Raw genomic sequence first — 13,585 nt, 5'->3', positions numbered from 1 at the left:
CATTTCCTCCTCCCCACAAGTCCATTTCCTACGTCTGTATCTCTCTCTGTTCCTGCCCTACAAACTGGCTCATCTGTACCATCTTTGTAGATTTCATACCTATGTGTTAATATATGATATTTGCTTTTCTTTTTCTGGCTGACTTCACTCTGTAGGACAGATCCATCCCTAGATCCATCTGTATCACTACAAATGACCGAATTTTGTTTCTTTTTCTGGCCTTGTACTATTCCATTCTAGATACGTACCACGTCTTTTTTATTAATTCATCTGTTGATGGGCATTTATATTGCTTCCCTTACATGTTTTAAAAATCCTTACAGCAATCTAATAATGTGAGTGTTGTCATTGCTGTTTTGCAGGGGTGAATGAGAAGCTCATTGAGTAACTTGGCCAATAACTCAGAGCTAGAAAATGGGGAATCTGGCTTGTTTTGAATGACTCCAGCCATCAACTTTCACTGCCCCAGAGTGTTTTGTCCAACCTAATTGGAACACGGTAAACACGGATGGCTGCCTTAAGGTTTCAGCAGGTTTAAGCGTGATGTTGAAACAACATGCTTGTCTGTCAGTCAGAGTGAGGTTGGAGCAGTCCTTACTTTCGACAAGTCAAAACGACTCCCCTGGGTGACTAAGCTGAACACCTACCTTAGATTTTCCCTTTAGGAGGAAAAGGGAAGCAGAGGCGTGTGAGAGGGAAAAAGGGAAAAGTTCCTCTGGCAGGGGGCCACACTTTCCCGTCAGGACACTCTTGACTCGCCCCTCACAGGAGTCATTACTCATTCGGGGAAGCTGCGTCGCAGGGCACAGACTCTTGACATAGTCCAAGTGAGATGCTGAGGGAGGAGGAGACAGAGTCACAAAGGGGTGGACCCAGAGTTGGCTTTGAGAATTTAGTTTTTTCATTAACGCCATCGTGAGAGGTTGCTCGGCAACTGACAATTTACTTGGAATCTACTACGTTGATGTACTGAGTCGGCTGTTCTTAATTTGGGGTCTGAACATTCTTCCTGTTCTCTTCCTGTTCTCAAGTTCTCAGAAACAGAAGGGGCGTGGACTGCGGTTCTGGGATGACCAGACTCTGAGGCTTGACTGATGGCTGGACTAGAGAGCATTTGGGGATAGGATTGAAGATCAAGTGTTGATAGAACTTCTGAGACCTAGTGCGTGGCAGAACTCCAGGGTCTGGTGAGTCACAGAGCTCCGTTATAGGCCTCTGAGGACCCAGGCATGGTGGGTAAAATCTGACCAAATGTGATGTTCAGAAGGCGTCACAGAGGGACTGAGTCAGTCCTGGTAACCTCACCTCCAGACATCTTGCTAAATACATCATATCTTTCTGTCAGGTTTAAATGATTGGTTTGATATTTTACTTTTAGCATTTTTGCCTCAGAAACAACTTAGTCTTCCATGTGAGGCTTATGCAAAACAGCTGTGAATGTGCCAGTTTCTGCTGGGAACTGGCACAGGTTGAGGGCTAGAAGATTTCCAGGTTGTAGATACTGAGTTGCTGGGTGTCAGCTCTCCAGAGCCCGAAGCCCAAGCTGGGAAATCACTGGGCTCTTACCTTCCCTCTCAAACTCACACTCAAAAAAGGTTAGGTAGCATTGCAACTGGTCACCTGATGGGTTCCATAAAGTCTGCCAGACTGTGGAACATTTGTGGGCAGGGACTGTGCTTTAATCATCTCTGTATCCACCAGCCCTGGGTCATTAATATGCACTCAGCAAATATTTGCTAAGAGGCACTGAAGTGGGTACTGGAAGTTTTAATTTTTTGTCTCAGCTTTATCATTGACTTGCTCTGTGACTTTGGGTAAAGCACCTGACTCTTCTGGGATTCAGTTAGCCTCTCCAAAGTAAAAAGAGAAACTTGGGTGAGCTTATCTCTATAATTTCATGACTAAAGCTAATAGGGATTGGAGATAGAACAGGCAGTCATCTATTCTAGACTCTTATTTCCAAACCACATAAAATAAGTCGATTAGAAGTCAAACTGAGCAAAAAAGAGCCAATGCATTATAAAGTTCAGTATGAAGACCGAAGAGTATCACGAATCTTCTCAGAGGGTGACTCTTGCTTGAGATACTTACAGGTTAAAGTGAGACAGATACCCTTTTGGCAAATAAGGAAACTGAGGCATGGTTAATCAGCTTGCCTACAATCACACCACCAGCAAGCAAAAGAGCCAAGATTCTACTGTTTGACCATAGTGCCCACACACTTTGCTGTAATTAGTAGTACACGGTTTGGTTTATTTCTATTTTCTTTGGCTCAGAAGTTGCTGAAAATTGCTTCTTTTATTGTTTGTTTTGGCTAAACTCGTGTGTGTGCTTGTGTGTGTGGTGTGTGCATGTATGGTGTATGCATGCTGGGTGTGCATATCCATGTGTGGTGGAATTAATCTTTGTATAAACAGCAAAAGAAAAAAGGTTTCTACAGATCTTCTAAAATATTAATAATTAAAACAAACCTGTTTTCGATTTTTGACAAGTTCTAGCTTTTATGACAGTAAGCATGATGGAATTACCCATATAGATGGCAACAGAATGTACATGCCATCTCTGCTTTTGCCTTTAGAGTCTGTCCTGGTGAAATGCATGCACTTTGTGGTCATGCCGTTCCACCCTCTGCTTTTGCTCACGTGTTTGCTCTGTCTGATTGCCCTTCCTAATCTCTTTGGCTTTTATTTATCTTTCACGTCTTATCTATTAATAGGTGTCATCTCCTCCACAAGCCCTTTGGAGTCTACACTCTGAGTTCATTGTCTCTCCCTTTATTCCTAGAATGTCTGTGGGCTTTCTCTCTCAGCATGATGATCTGTTTGTATATCCATTTCTCCTTTCAGCCTAGGACTCTTTGATAATAGGGCCCATGTTTGCTTTGAATAGATACACATCAAATGCCTGGTGACTAGTACCGGAGAAGCCCTTTGAAAGCCATGAGGCAGGTAGTGGTGGATTTTCCACCACTAGTGTAGAACACCCCTTCCATGGATCTCCATGTCAGCTACAGCCAACACTTCTGCTAGATACCAAAGCCCCAAACCTAAGAGTTACCCCTGAAAGTCCTCCTTTCCTTCTCAGCCCATGTCATATCCATCAGCAGATCCTGAAATGCGTCTTCAGTCTGACCATGGCCACCACCTCCAAATCTACCTCTGCAGTTCAAGGCATTATTTCTCATCTCCTAGTTGGCCTCTCTGCTTCTACCCTTGTCAATCCCCTAAAGCTTATTCTGCATAGAATGGATGGTGAGATTCCTGCTGCTGCTGCTGCAAAGTCACTTCAGTTGTGTCCGACTCTGTGTGACCCTATAGACAGCAGCCCACCAGGCTCTCCTGTCCCTGGGATTCTCCAGGCAAGAACAAAGCAAAACAAAAACCCCTAAACAGATCATAACTCTGCATCACTCACTTTCCTCCCCTCTGTAGTTTTCTATGACACACAGAGAACAATTGAACCCTCGATGCCCTGACTTACAGGCTCTAAAGGCCAAGGAAACACTCCAGTCACCTTCCCACCTCATGTTCAATGTCTCTGTTGCAGTCCCACAGGCTCAGGTTATTCCCCAAGTTTCCACAAATCACCTGAGCTCAAGGCCATTGCAAAATAGTTGATCTTCATGCCTGGAATACCGTTCCCTCACTCTTCACCTGACCCACTCCTGCTCCTTCCGAGGAGTCTTGTCCTTTCTTTGTTTTAAAGTGAGGTATAGTTGATTTACCATATTATATTAGCTTCAGATGTACAACATAGTCCGTCAATATTTTTATAGATTATACTCCATTTGAAGTTATTGTCAAATAGGGCTATATTTCCCTGTGCTGTAAAATATATCCTTGTTGCTTATTTATTTTATACACAGTAGCTTGCAGCTCTTGATCTCTTACTCCTGTCTTGCCCCCACCCTCTCTTCCTTCTTCCCACTGGTCACAGTTGGGGCCTTTTCTGACCATTATCTAAAGTGTCATGTCCTCCGTATCAGGACACTTTTCAACATGCCACCTGGATTCAATGTTCTTTACATCTGACTGCCTTCAGTATTTATCTTATTTTTTGTTGGATAAAAATTGTTTGTTGATCCCAGGTATGAGCCTTGGGGGGCTTCCCAGGTGGCTCAGTGGTAAGGAATCAGCCTGCCAATGCAGGAGATGCAAGAGACACGGGTTCAATCCCTGGGTGGGGAAGGTACCCTGGAAGAGGGCATAGCAACCCACTCTCATATTCTTGCCTGGAGAATCCTGTGGACAGAGGAGCCTGGTGGGCTATGGTCCATGAAGATGCAAAGAGTCAGACACGACTGGAGCAACTGAGCACACACAGCCGATTGACTATGTTGTAATAGTTTCACGTGTACAGCAGAGTGACTTAGTCATTCATTTTCCTATTTAGACTGTTACACAATATTGAACAGAGTTTTCTGTGCTATACAGTGGGTCTTTGGAACTTTTTACTTACTGAGGAAGGATTCAAATACATTGTTTGTTTAATCTTGAAATAACATTGCTTTTTTATATGAGTCCTTCAGGTTATTTGGGTAGGAAAAGTTAACTTCATAAAACATGGTCTTTCTCTAAATTCCTGGATCACTGGAAATGCCTTCAAGGTGGGGAAAAGGTGATGTCAACAGGTCAATACTTATTGAGTAGTGAATCTTCAGATTTACAGAGTACTGCAAAAAGTTGCACCGTCTGTATTCTCAGAGGGTGTGTACTGACACTATAAAACCCACACACAGGAGAGAGAAATCCACAGAGGTGCAAGTGGGGAGAAGGATCTACAGTCTGGGTGGAGCAGAGATTCGGGATACATGGGGCAAGTTCCAAATTCAGTGGATAGGTTATCAAAATTACCCTTGACATTTCTAAAAGGGACTGTGGATCATAGAATGCAAATTTTTGTTCATACCATCTTATGACAGTAGCAACACAAACATTTCTGATTGTGTCTATGCAATCGATAGGGACTGAATGGTAGAAAAATATGTATCCTTAAATGCTAGAAGGACTTCCCAGATGGCACTAGTGGCAAAGAACCTACCTGCCAATGTAGGAGATGTAAGAGACGTGGGTTCCATCTCTGGCTTGGGAAGATCCCCTGGAGGAGGGCACAGCAACCCACTACTGTATTCTTGCCTGGAGAATCCCGTGGACAAAGGAGACTGATGGGCTACAGGGTCTACAGGGTGGCAAAGAGTCAGACACCACTGAAGGGACTTAGCACATATGCACACAAATGCTGGAATCATACTCATGGGCAGTGAGACACTGAAATTATGAAGGCAAGTGCTCACTGAGACAGGCTGAGGCCGCTTGCTCCCCGTCTTGTTCTTTCTAGAGCAGATATTTCCTTGACAGAATCTACAAAGGTATTCAATTTGTTCTCACTCTCTCTCTCTGTCCTCTGAACTCACAGAGGAGTATGTGCATGGTATATGCTGTATATTTAATATGATGCACATATTCAATACACAGCATATACCATCAACTAGAAGCCTTAAATTTTGAATGGGAAAGCTTTGGATTTGAGCCTGCAAAGTAAACACTGACCAGCTCTTCCCCAAACCCTTTCCTTTATCCTCCTGGAATGCTTCTCTGAGCCTCTCGTAATTGGACAGTCACATGATGGAGCTCTGGTTGATGGAATAGAGGTGGTGGAGTTGCCTGCCACTTTCAGGCCTGGCACACCACTTCCATATTCAACGTTCCATATCTTTCAGTCTGATGCCAATGACCAGGGGCACCTTGGAAAATCATATGTTAATATGTTGTTTTTCAGTCACTAAGCCCTGTCTGACTCTTTTTGACCCCATGGACTACAGCCTGCCAGGCTTCCTTGTCCTTCACTATCTCCCAGAGTTTGCTCAAACTTATGTCCATTGAGTCAGTGATGCCATCCAACCATCCCATCCTCTGTTGTCCCCTTATCCTCCTGCCCTCAATCTTTCCCAGGATCAAGTTCTTTTCCAATGAGTCAGGTTTTGGCATCATGTGGCCAGAGTATTGGAGCTTCAGCTTCAGCATCAGTCCTTCCAGTGAATATTCAGGGTTGATTCCTTAAAGAACGATGAATATGGTGGAGCTAGAAAATCAGAGTTAAATTCCCTAAGTGACCACTTGGAGAAGAGCCACCTACCACTCAGGAACCCCCATCTTGGACTCAGGTGAGTCAGAAACCAGTATATATTGATTGAAGCCACTGAGATTTAGGGGTTTGTATGTTACAGCATTGCCTTTTGTAGCTCAGTTGGTAAAGAATAGGCCTGCAATACAGGAGACCCTGGTTCAATCCCTGGGTGGGGAAGATCCCCTGCAGAAGAAAATGGCAACCCACTCCAGTTTTCTTGCCTGGAGAATCCCATGGACAGAGGAGCCTTGTGGGCTACAGTCCATGGGATCGTGAGAGTCGGACACAACTTAGCTACTTAAGACTATTTATATGACTTGGTGCCAGTTACTTAACTTTTCTGTGTCTTGGATTCAGCATCAGTCAGGATTTCTCCCAGAGGAACCAGCGTGAACCCTTAAAAGCTGTGATTGAGGAAGTTCAAAGAGAAGACTGTTTGCAAAGATGCAGGCAGAGCTAAAGGACCCTCATAAGGAATGGTGAAGCATCTCAGAGCTAGTGACAGTACAAGCATTATCACTCTGAGCCTGGGATGGAGGACAAGCAGAAGAGTCATTTCACAGAGCTTGGAGAGCTGTTATTGCTGTAGGGAAGAGCTGCCTGGAGGGAGCTGTAACTTTCAATGGAAGATTGCAGCCAATCCAAGTTCTGGCAGGAAAAGAGTTGGAGCAATAAAAAGCCAGATGTCATCCTCCTATCTTCCAATCTCCCTGCTGGCTCCCATGGACTAAAAGCCTACTGGAATCCAGAAGGCAAGGAGCTCATTGATGTAGTCCATAAAAGTCAGTTTCCTAGGGTAAGGGTCAGATGGAGATGGGTGGAGAAAAGATCTGAAGGGGCAAATGAAGACTTTGAAGATAAGTTTCCTTATCTACAAATTGGGAATTCTAACCACCTATCTTATAGAGATTGTACTGGAGGTTAGGGGGTATAGGTAATAAGTTATGAATAAGATACAAGTCTTATTTCTCCTTGTCATCTGCTGCTGAACCTTAATCCACTGATGTCTCTTTTTAAAGTAAGTTTTTTCATTGATTTTCTTTTGGATGTCATTGTTATTTGGTTTGTCTTAATCTCCCAGAAATGTCGACATGACATGTTTCCCTAATGCCAGATTTTTCAACACGAATTTAACTCTGGTGTTTCCTTGAGGTTGGCGTCTTTCCTGATTTATGATTTATTTTTGATCATAGGTGAGGCTTGAGAAAATATCCAATTTCAGGATCCTTGGAAGATTCTTCCTTCTTAGTTTCAGCCGCTTGTTGTTATTTTCAGGGTTATGTTGCCAGGACTTCCCTGCTCCTGACTCCAGGCAAGAGCCATGCTTGCTGCCACCTGGGTTTCATCATTTCATGCTTCATATCTGCTTCTGGGTTTGTTAGATAAAGTTACCTTTTCATGAATGGGAGAGGAGCGGACCTTTCCAAATAAAGCAATGGGAGATCTGCGTCCATGTGAGACAGGCTTGGTGTAATGAAGAGAAACTGTCAGCCTTAGGTTCTAATCCCTTTCCAGCCTCTTACTTGCAGTATAACCTTGAAAAATCCCTTTTCTTGCTCTGAGCCCTATTTTCTTCATTTGAAAAATGAAATTTCATTGTACTTCTCTCACTGGTTAGATGTGGAGAGATAAAATGAAATATGTATGTATAGAAGACTAGACACATTGCTTGGTACATAGCAGGCATTCAGCAATTCCTGTAGACAAATCAAAATCTCTGAAGTCCAGTGGGGATCCTCAACTTCTGATTATACTGGAGCTTAAAAGGAGCTGACAGGTACTCTGGGCGTACAAATATTGAGTCCCCCCAGGTGAAAAGTGTGCTCTTTATTCTAATTGACAGTCTTTTTGTCTTTGTTGTAAGCATTACTAAAATTTTTCTCGTGGGTGAATTGAGTCCACAGATATCAAATCTACTTCCTAAGATTCTATGATGGTAAGATGGGAGCTGGAAAAAACGACATTAAAAATTACGTAAAAATCCTAATAAATCATGCAAAAATCCCTATTAAAATATTTTTGGCTGAATTATTTTTCATTTTTATATCCTTCTTGTGTGATATAGGACATGGCGCTTGCCCTGAGTATTTCTGGAATATCTTGTCATTCGGTAAGTCTGAGCTCCAGAATCACTTAGGTTAAAACAGCAGGGACCTGTGTCCAAACTACAGTCCTGCCCCTGACTTTGAGGAGGTCGTTCACACAACCTTTTGTGCCTAAAAAATGAACATCACTATGCCCTTTATCTCAAGATTTGTTTACAGATTAGGATAACAATGTAAATAAAGTTCAAAGCAGTGGGTAAGGAAGAGTGCTCAGCAGTGGTAGCAGTTATTGTTGAAATACGTGCTAAGTCGCTTCAATCATGTTCGACTCTGTGCAACACTACGGACTGTAGCCCGCCAGGCTCCTCTGTCCATGGGACTCTCCAGGCAAGAATACTGGGGTGGGTTGCCATTTCCTCCTCCAGGGGATCTTTCAGATCCAGGGATTGAACCTGCGTCTCTTACATCTCCTACCTTGGCAGTTGGGTTCTTTACCACTAGCGCCATCTGAGAAGTTTATTGTTGACAAGGGACTATTATCAAATCAATGTAGATCTGGGAAAAAGGCTTATGGAGTCCACTACCTTTACTTTATGTCTGGGGAAACTGGTGCTGAGAAAGGAGAAATGTAACACACCGAAGACCAACCCATTATTTCATAGAACTGGGTTTCCTGAGGTCCACTGTAATTTCTCGGCACTACCATTTCATACAGAAGCGCCACCAGTGGACAGACAGCAGTAAGCCATGTCATCAGGAGATGCAGGACAGTCTTCAGACTTAGATGCCATCTGTTAAGCACTGCAAATTTGTACAAGTGCCCTGACTGCAACCAATGCTCCTGCTCACTACTCCCCATCAAGTTCCAAATAGCCTGAGGATTTTGTTGCCATCCGTTGAAAAATGTCAGCTTTTCATGATGCAGTTTCAGACCAAATTCTGCAAGAAATGTTTTCACCCTCCCTTCCATGGCCTCTGAGACGTAGGTCTGGCACACAGTTGAAAGATAAATTCTATGTTCCCATAAAAATAAAGGATTTGCATCATGGGGAATGGTTAATGCTCAGTTTTTTGTAGAATATGCTAGAAATTGGAGGGACACTGTGACTATGCTTTCAGTGGTCAAATAAGATGTCTTGAAGAAAAAACACCACCACCAAGAAGGACTCTGCTGCTGCTGCTAAGTCACGTCAGTTGTGTCTGACTCTGTGCGACCCCATAGACGGCAGCCCACCAGGCTCCCCCGTCCCTGGGATTCTCCAGGCAAGAACACTGGAGTGGGTTGCCATTTCTTTCTCCAAGAAGGACTCTAGGAGAAGGTAAAAGGGAGGGTAAATCAAGAATTTCGTGAGGACCTACAGTGGATCACACATTTTACCATGCTTTTAAAAAAAATTATTACTTCATTATGTTTATTTTCCACTGAAAGTTCTGTGAGGATATGGCTCTATCTTATATTCTCATCCATAATTAACACAGTGCCTAAAACTTTGGTCACCTAATGTGAAGAGTCGACTCATTGGAAAAGATCCTGATGCTGGGAAAGATTGAAGGCAAAAGGAGAAAAGAGATTCAGAGGATGGGATGGTTAGGCAGCATCACCAACTCAATGGACGTGAATTTGAGCAAACTCTGGGAGACAGTGGAGGACAGAGGAGCCTGGCATGCTGCAGTCCATGGGGTCGCAAACAGTTGGACACAACTTAGCCACTGAACGATAACAACAAAGCATGATTAAATGTTTGTTGGGGAGTAAATGTGCTAGAAGCTCTTTACAAGTGATCTTTCCAAATCATTTCAGTCACTTTGTGAATTAGAAATTATCCCCACATTGTGAATGAAAACACCAAGATTTAGAGAAGCTAACGGATGTGTGCGTTGCGTCAGCGACAGATCTGGAATCCCAATCCAGGGGCCATGATTCCTGAGTCCGTTCTGTTTCCACGGTGACCTGCTGCCTGACTCTTTATGGGAGACGTCTCTACTTGTGGTGCACATTACTGGCAGGTGTTCGTTTCTGTAGTGATTTCCTGTAGATTGAAGGGAAATGGCTCTACCTCAGAGAACCACAAGGCTGAATGTGTTGAGACAAAAGGAACTTACCGGACTGATTCTTTTTTTTGTTTTGTTTTGTTTTAACTTTTATCTCATATTAGAGTATAGCTGATTAACAATGTAGAGCTAGTTTCAGGTGGACAGCAAAAGGACTCAGTCGTACATAGACATGTACTCATTCTCTCCCAAACTTCTCTCTCACCCGGGCTGCCACATAACATTGAGCAGAGTTCCCTGTGCTATTCGGTAGGTCCTTGTTGGTAGTCCATTTAAAATATAACAGCGTGTACAGGAAACCAGAAGTTCATTCTAAGTCTGTGAATCTCTTTTTGTTTTGTAAGGAAGTTCATTTGTATCATTTCATTCTAGACTCCACATATGAGGGGTGTCATATGCTATTTCTCTTCTCTGTCTGACTTACTTCACTCAGTATGACAGTCTCTAGGGTCCATCCATGTTGCTGCAAATGGCATTATTTCCTTTTTAATTCTGGTCTGATTCTTTACTGTTGAGGACTGGAGTACTCTGCGTGAAGATATAAGGGGGCTTAGTCCACCTCTTCCCCGACTGCTTTCTTGGTTGCTGGGTAGTATATTGGTTACCTATCATGCGTAATAGACCACTCCAAACTTAGTGGCTTAAAAACAACACACATTTATTATCTCACTATTTTTGTGAATCAGGAATTATGGAGCAGCTTCCTTGGGTGGTTCTGGCTCAAGGTTTCTCATGAAGCTGTGGTCAAGATGACCTCTGGAGGTGTGGTCATCTGACCACAGGGGCTTGACAGGGGCAGGAGGAGCCACTTACCACAATGGTCACTCACACTTCTGTTGGAAATGGCCTCAGTTCCTTGCTGGTGGTTGATGAGAGACCTCAGTTTGTCACCAGGTAGACCTTTCCGTGAGGCTGCTTGAGTGTCCTCACAATATGTCAGCTGTTTGCCCCCACAGTGAACCAAAGAAGAGCAGGAAGGGAGCCACAGTGCCTTTTATTACCTAGTCTCAGGGTCAGACACTCTCACTTTTGACATATTCTGTTCATCAGAAGCAATTCACTGATTCAGCCTACACTCAAAAGGAGGGGAATTAGTCTTCAATGTTCGAAGGGAAGAATCTCACCGGATTGGTGGACATGTCTTAAAGCCACTACCATGGGTTTGGCAGGTCATCTATTGTATCTGACATTCAAATACTCTATTTCCATTCCTCATGGGTGTTGCCAAGACACGGGGCTTTGAATAAGGGGTTGTGTTGGAATCCTGAGTAAATATTCCAAGTCTGCAAGCTTTGTTTCTCAACCATAAAATGAATTTCATATCAAACCAATTTGCCAGGCTTTCTGGGTGGATCAGAGGTCATAGAGATAAAGCTGTTTGTAACGTGTCTGGCACAAGGTAAGTATTCAAGCAATGGGCTCCTCGGTGTTCTTTCACAAGGCAACCCCCCTCTTCCCAGTCCTGAGATATGTCTTTGTCAGGATACTGAAATCACACACACACACCTCGGAGTCCCTTCTGTCTCCACCACACCATCCTGCCAGCTTTCACATGACAGTCATTTTTGCTTCTGCACTTTGGATTACAGTTACTTGTCACAAAAATTAGATTCCAGAATCAGGATACAAGTTGGAAAGGGAACTCAGATGTTCTACAATCTTGCCCACATTCTCATGGTTAGTTGCCATTCTTGAGTGTTTCTGATAAGAGAGACATCGGATTAAATCCAGACTCCTGAACTTGCTATGCAGACAGCCTTCCCCCCCGTTCCTCAGGGTCGTTAGCTTCCTCTCAAGTGTATGGTGAGGCTTAAGTTAGATAAAGTCTGTAACTTTCTCAGTGAACAGTAGCTTTTACTCTCACCATAAGTGTGGTTAGCTTCAGTTCCTTTAAGGTCTAAAATATTTAAAATATCACCTGGAAAAAGTCCATATATTAGGGAGCAGGGGTTGGGTGGGCAGGTGTACCACTTTTTCTTAAGAATCCCCAAATGTGCTTGGGTGAGATATTGGGATACAGAGAGATAAAGGGGTTTCTGTAGGGATACAGAGCGGTAGAACGCTCACTGTAATCTTCTATTTTTGTCTCCAGATAATGGCAGACAGCCCACCCTGGTGAACTAGCTGATGAATGGAAAGCCAGCTTGTGTTATTCAGGTACATACTGATAGTAAACACAGAAGACTGGCAGCCCAGAGGCCTTGACATTGATGAAATTACTGATGAAACTGCGTTGGATGATTATAAAGTCAATCTGCTTGAAATCAAGACATCACAGCAGAACAATTTCCTTGGTTCTGTTGTGTCATTTATCACCATTGTTTGTCTCCTTGTTGGCGTTAACATCAATAATTTATCATAATGCACATTTCCCTTCCAAGCTCTTTCCTGTCTGATGTGTGGAATCTCTTGCTATTAACTTGAGGGGTGGGTGGAAATGTTAGTTCTTCTTACATCACTGCTCCTTCTGAACTGAGAGCTTTTTCAGCGGGGACAGGCAAATTGGTAAAAGCTATTCCATGTCGGACAAAGACTGTTTTCCTTGCTCTGTACATCTGTATACACTGTCAGTTGTCATTTAAGGTGCTCTTCTTCTGGGGTTGGTGGTGTAGGGAAGCGGGCAGATATGTTAAATCTAAAGCAGGTAGAAGCAACAATTCTTGGGATGGCAGAAACCACTAGTTGCATTCCAAGATCTGTTCTCCCTTTCTGCCTTAGTACCTCTGCCTTACATAATCTCCTTTTTAATGGGGTAGCAGCGGGCACATAGCTGAAGACTATATTTACTAGTTTGCCATGGCACTAAGTTATGGCCAATGAGAATTAGCAAGAGTATGATGTCAAATTTGGGAGGAAGGCTCATTAAAGGAAACTGAATTTGCTGGCAGCCTTTCACCTCTTACCCCATTACCATTTTCCTTCTAGCCTACAACACAGATGTGATGGCAAGAGCTCGAGGGCCACCCAGGACTGTGAGATGACACTAGGATAGAAAGTGCAAGTTATGAGGCCAAGCAAAGTGAAGCAACCTGGGTCCTGATGGTCATCATGCCACTGTAGCAAGCCCAGACTTCCTACCTTGGGAAAATATTTAAATAGCTGAATTACTTAAATCACGGGGTTAAACAAATGCTTAGGTTTTCTGTTATATGCAGGTGATGTTAATTTTAAGAGAAACATTTGGGAGCATCCCTCGGTCAGGAAGATCTTCTGGAAAAGGAAATGGCAACCCGCTCCAGTAGTCTTGCTTGGGAAATCCCATGGACAGAGGAGCCTAGCAGGCTGCAGTCTATGGAGTTGCAAAAAGTCAGATACAGCTAAGCATGCACACACGCACGCACACACACACACACACACACAGA

General features: G+C 43.4%; 1 long non-coding RNA gene across 1 annotated transcript; it reads left to right on the top strand.

Moving 5' to 3' along the window:
* Window positions 1-919: 919 nt before the first annotated feature.
* LOC147359655 (uncharacterized) lies at window positions 920-12,607 on the top strand. Its single transcript, XR_015140264.1, has 2 exons — window positions 920-1,187; window positions 12,316-12,607. It is a non-coding gene; the product is annotated as an uncharacterized LOC147359655 (long non-coding RNA).
* The last annotated feature ends 978 nt before the right edge of the window (window positions 12,608-13,585 follow it).

The sequence above is a fragment of the Bos grunniens genome, chromosome 14 (assembly GCF_055505025.1).
Source record: "Bos grunniens cultivar Pamir isolate PY7600 chromosome 14, Bosgru_T2T1.0, whole genome shotgun sequence".
NCBI classification, from domain to species: domain Eukaryota; kingdom Metazoa; phylum Chordata; class Mammalia; order Artiodactyla; family Bovidae; genus Bos; species Bos grunniens.
The sequence above is the reverse complement of the archived record's forward strand: the minus strand, read 5'-3'. Positions and strand labels throughout refer to the sequence as shown.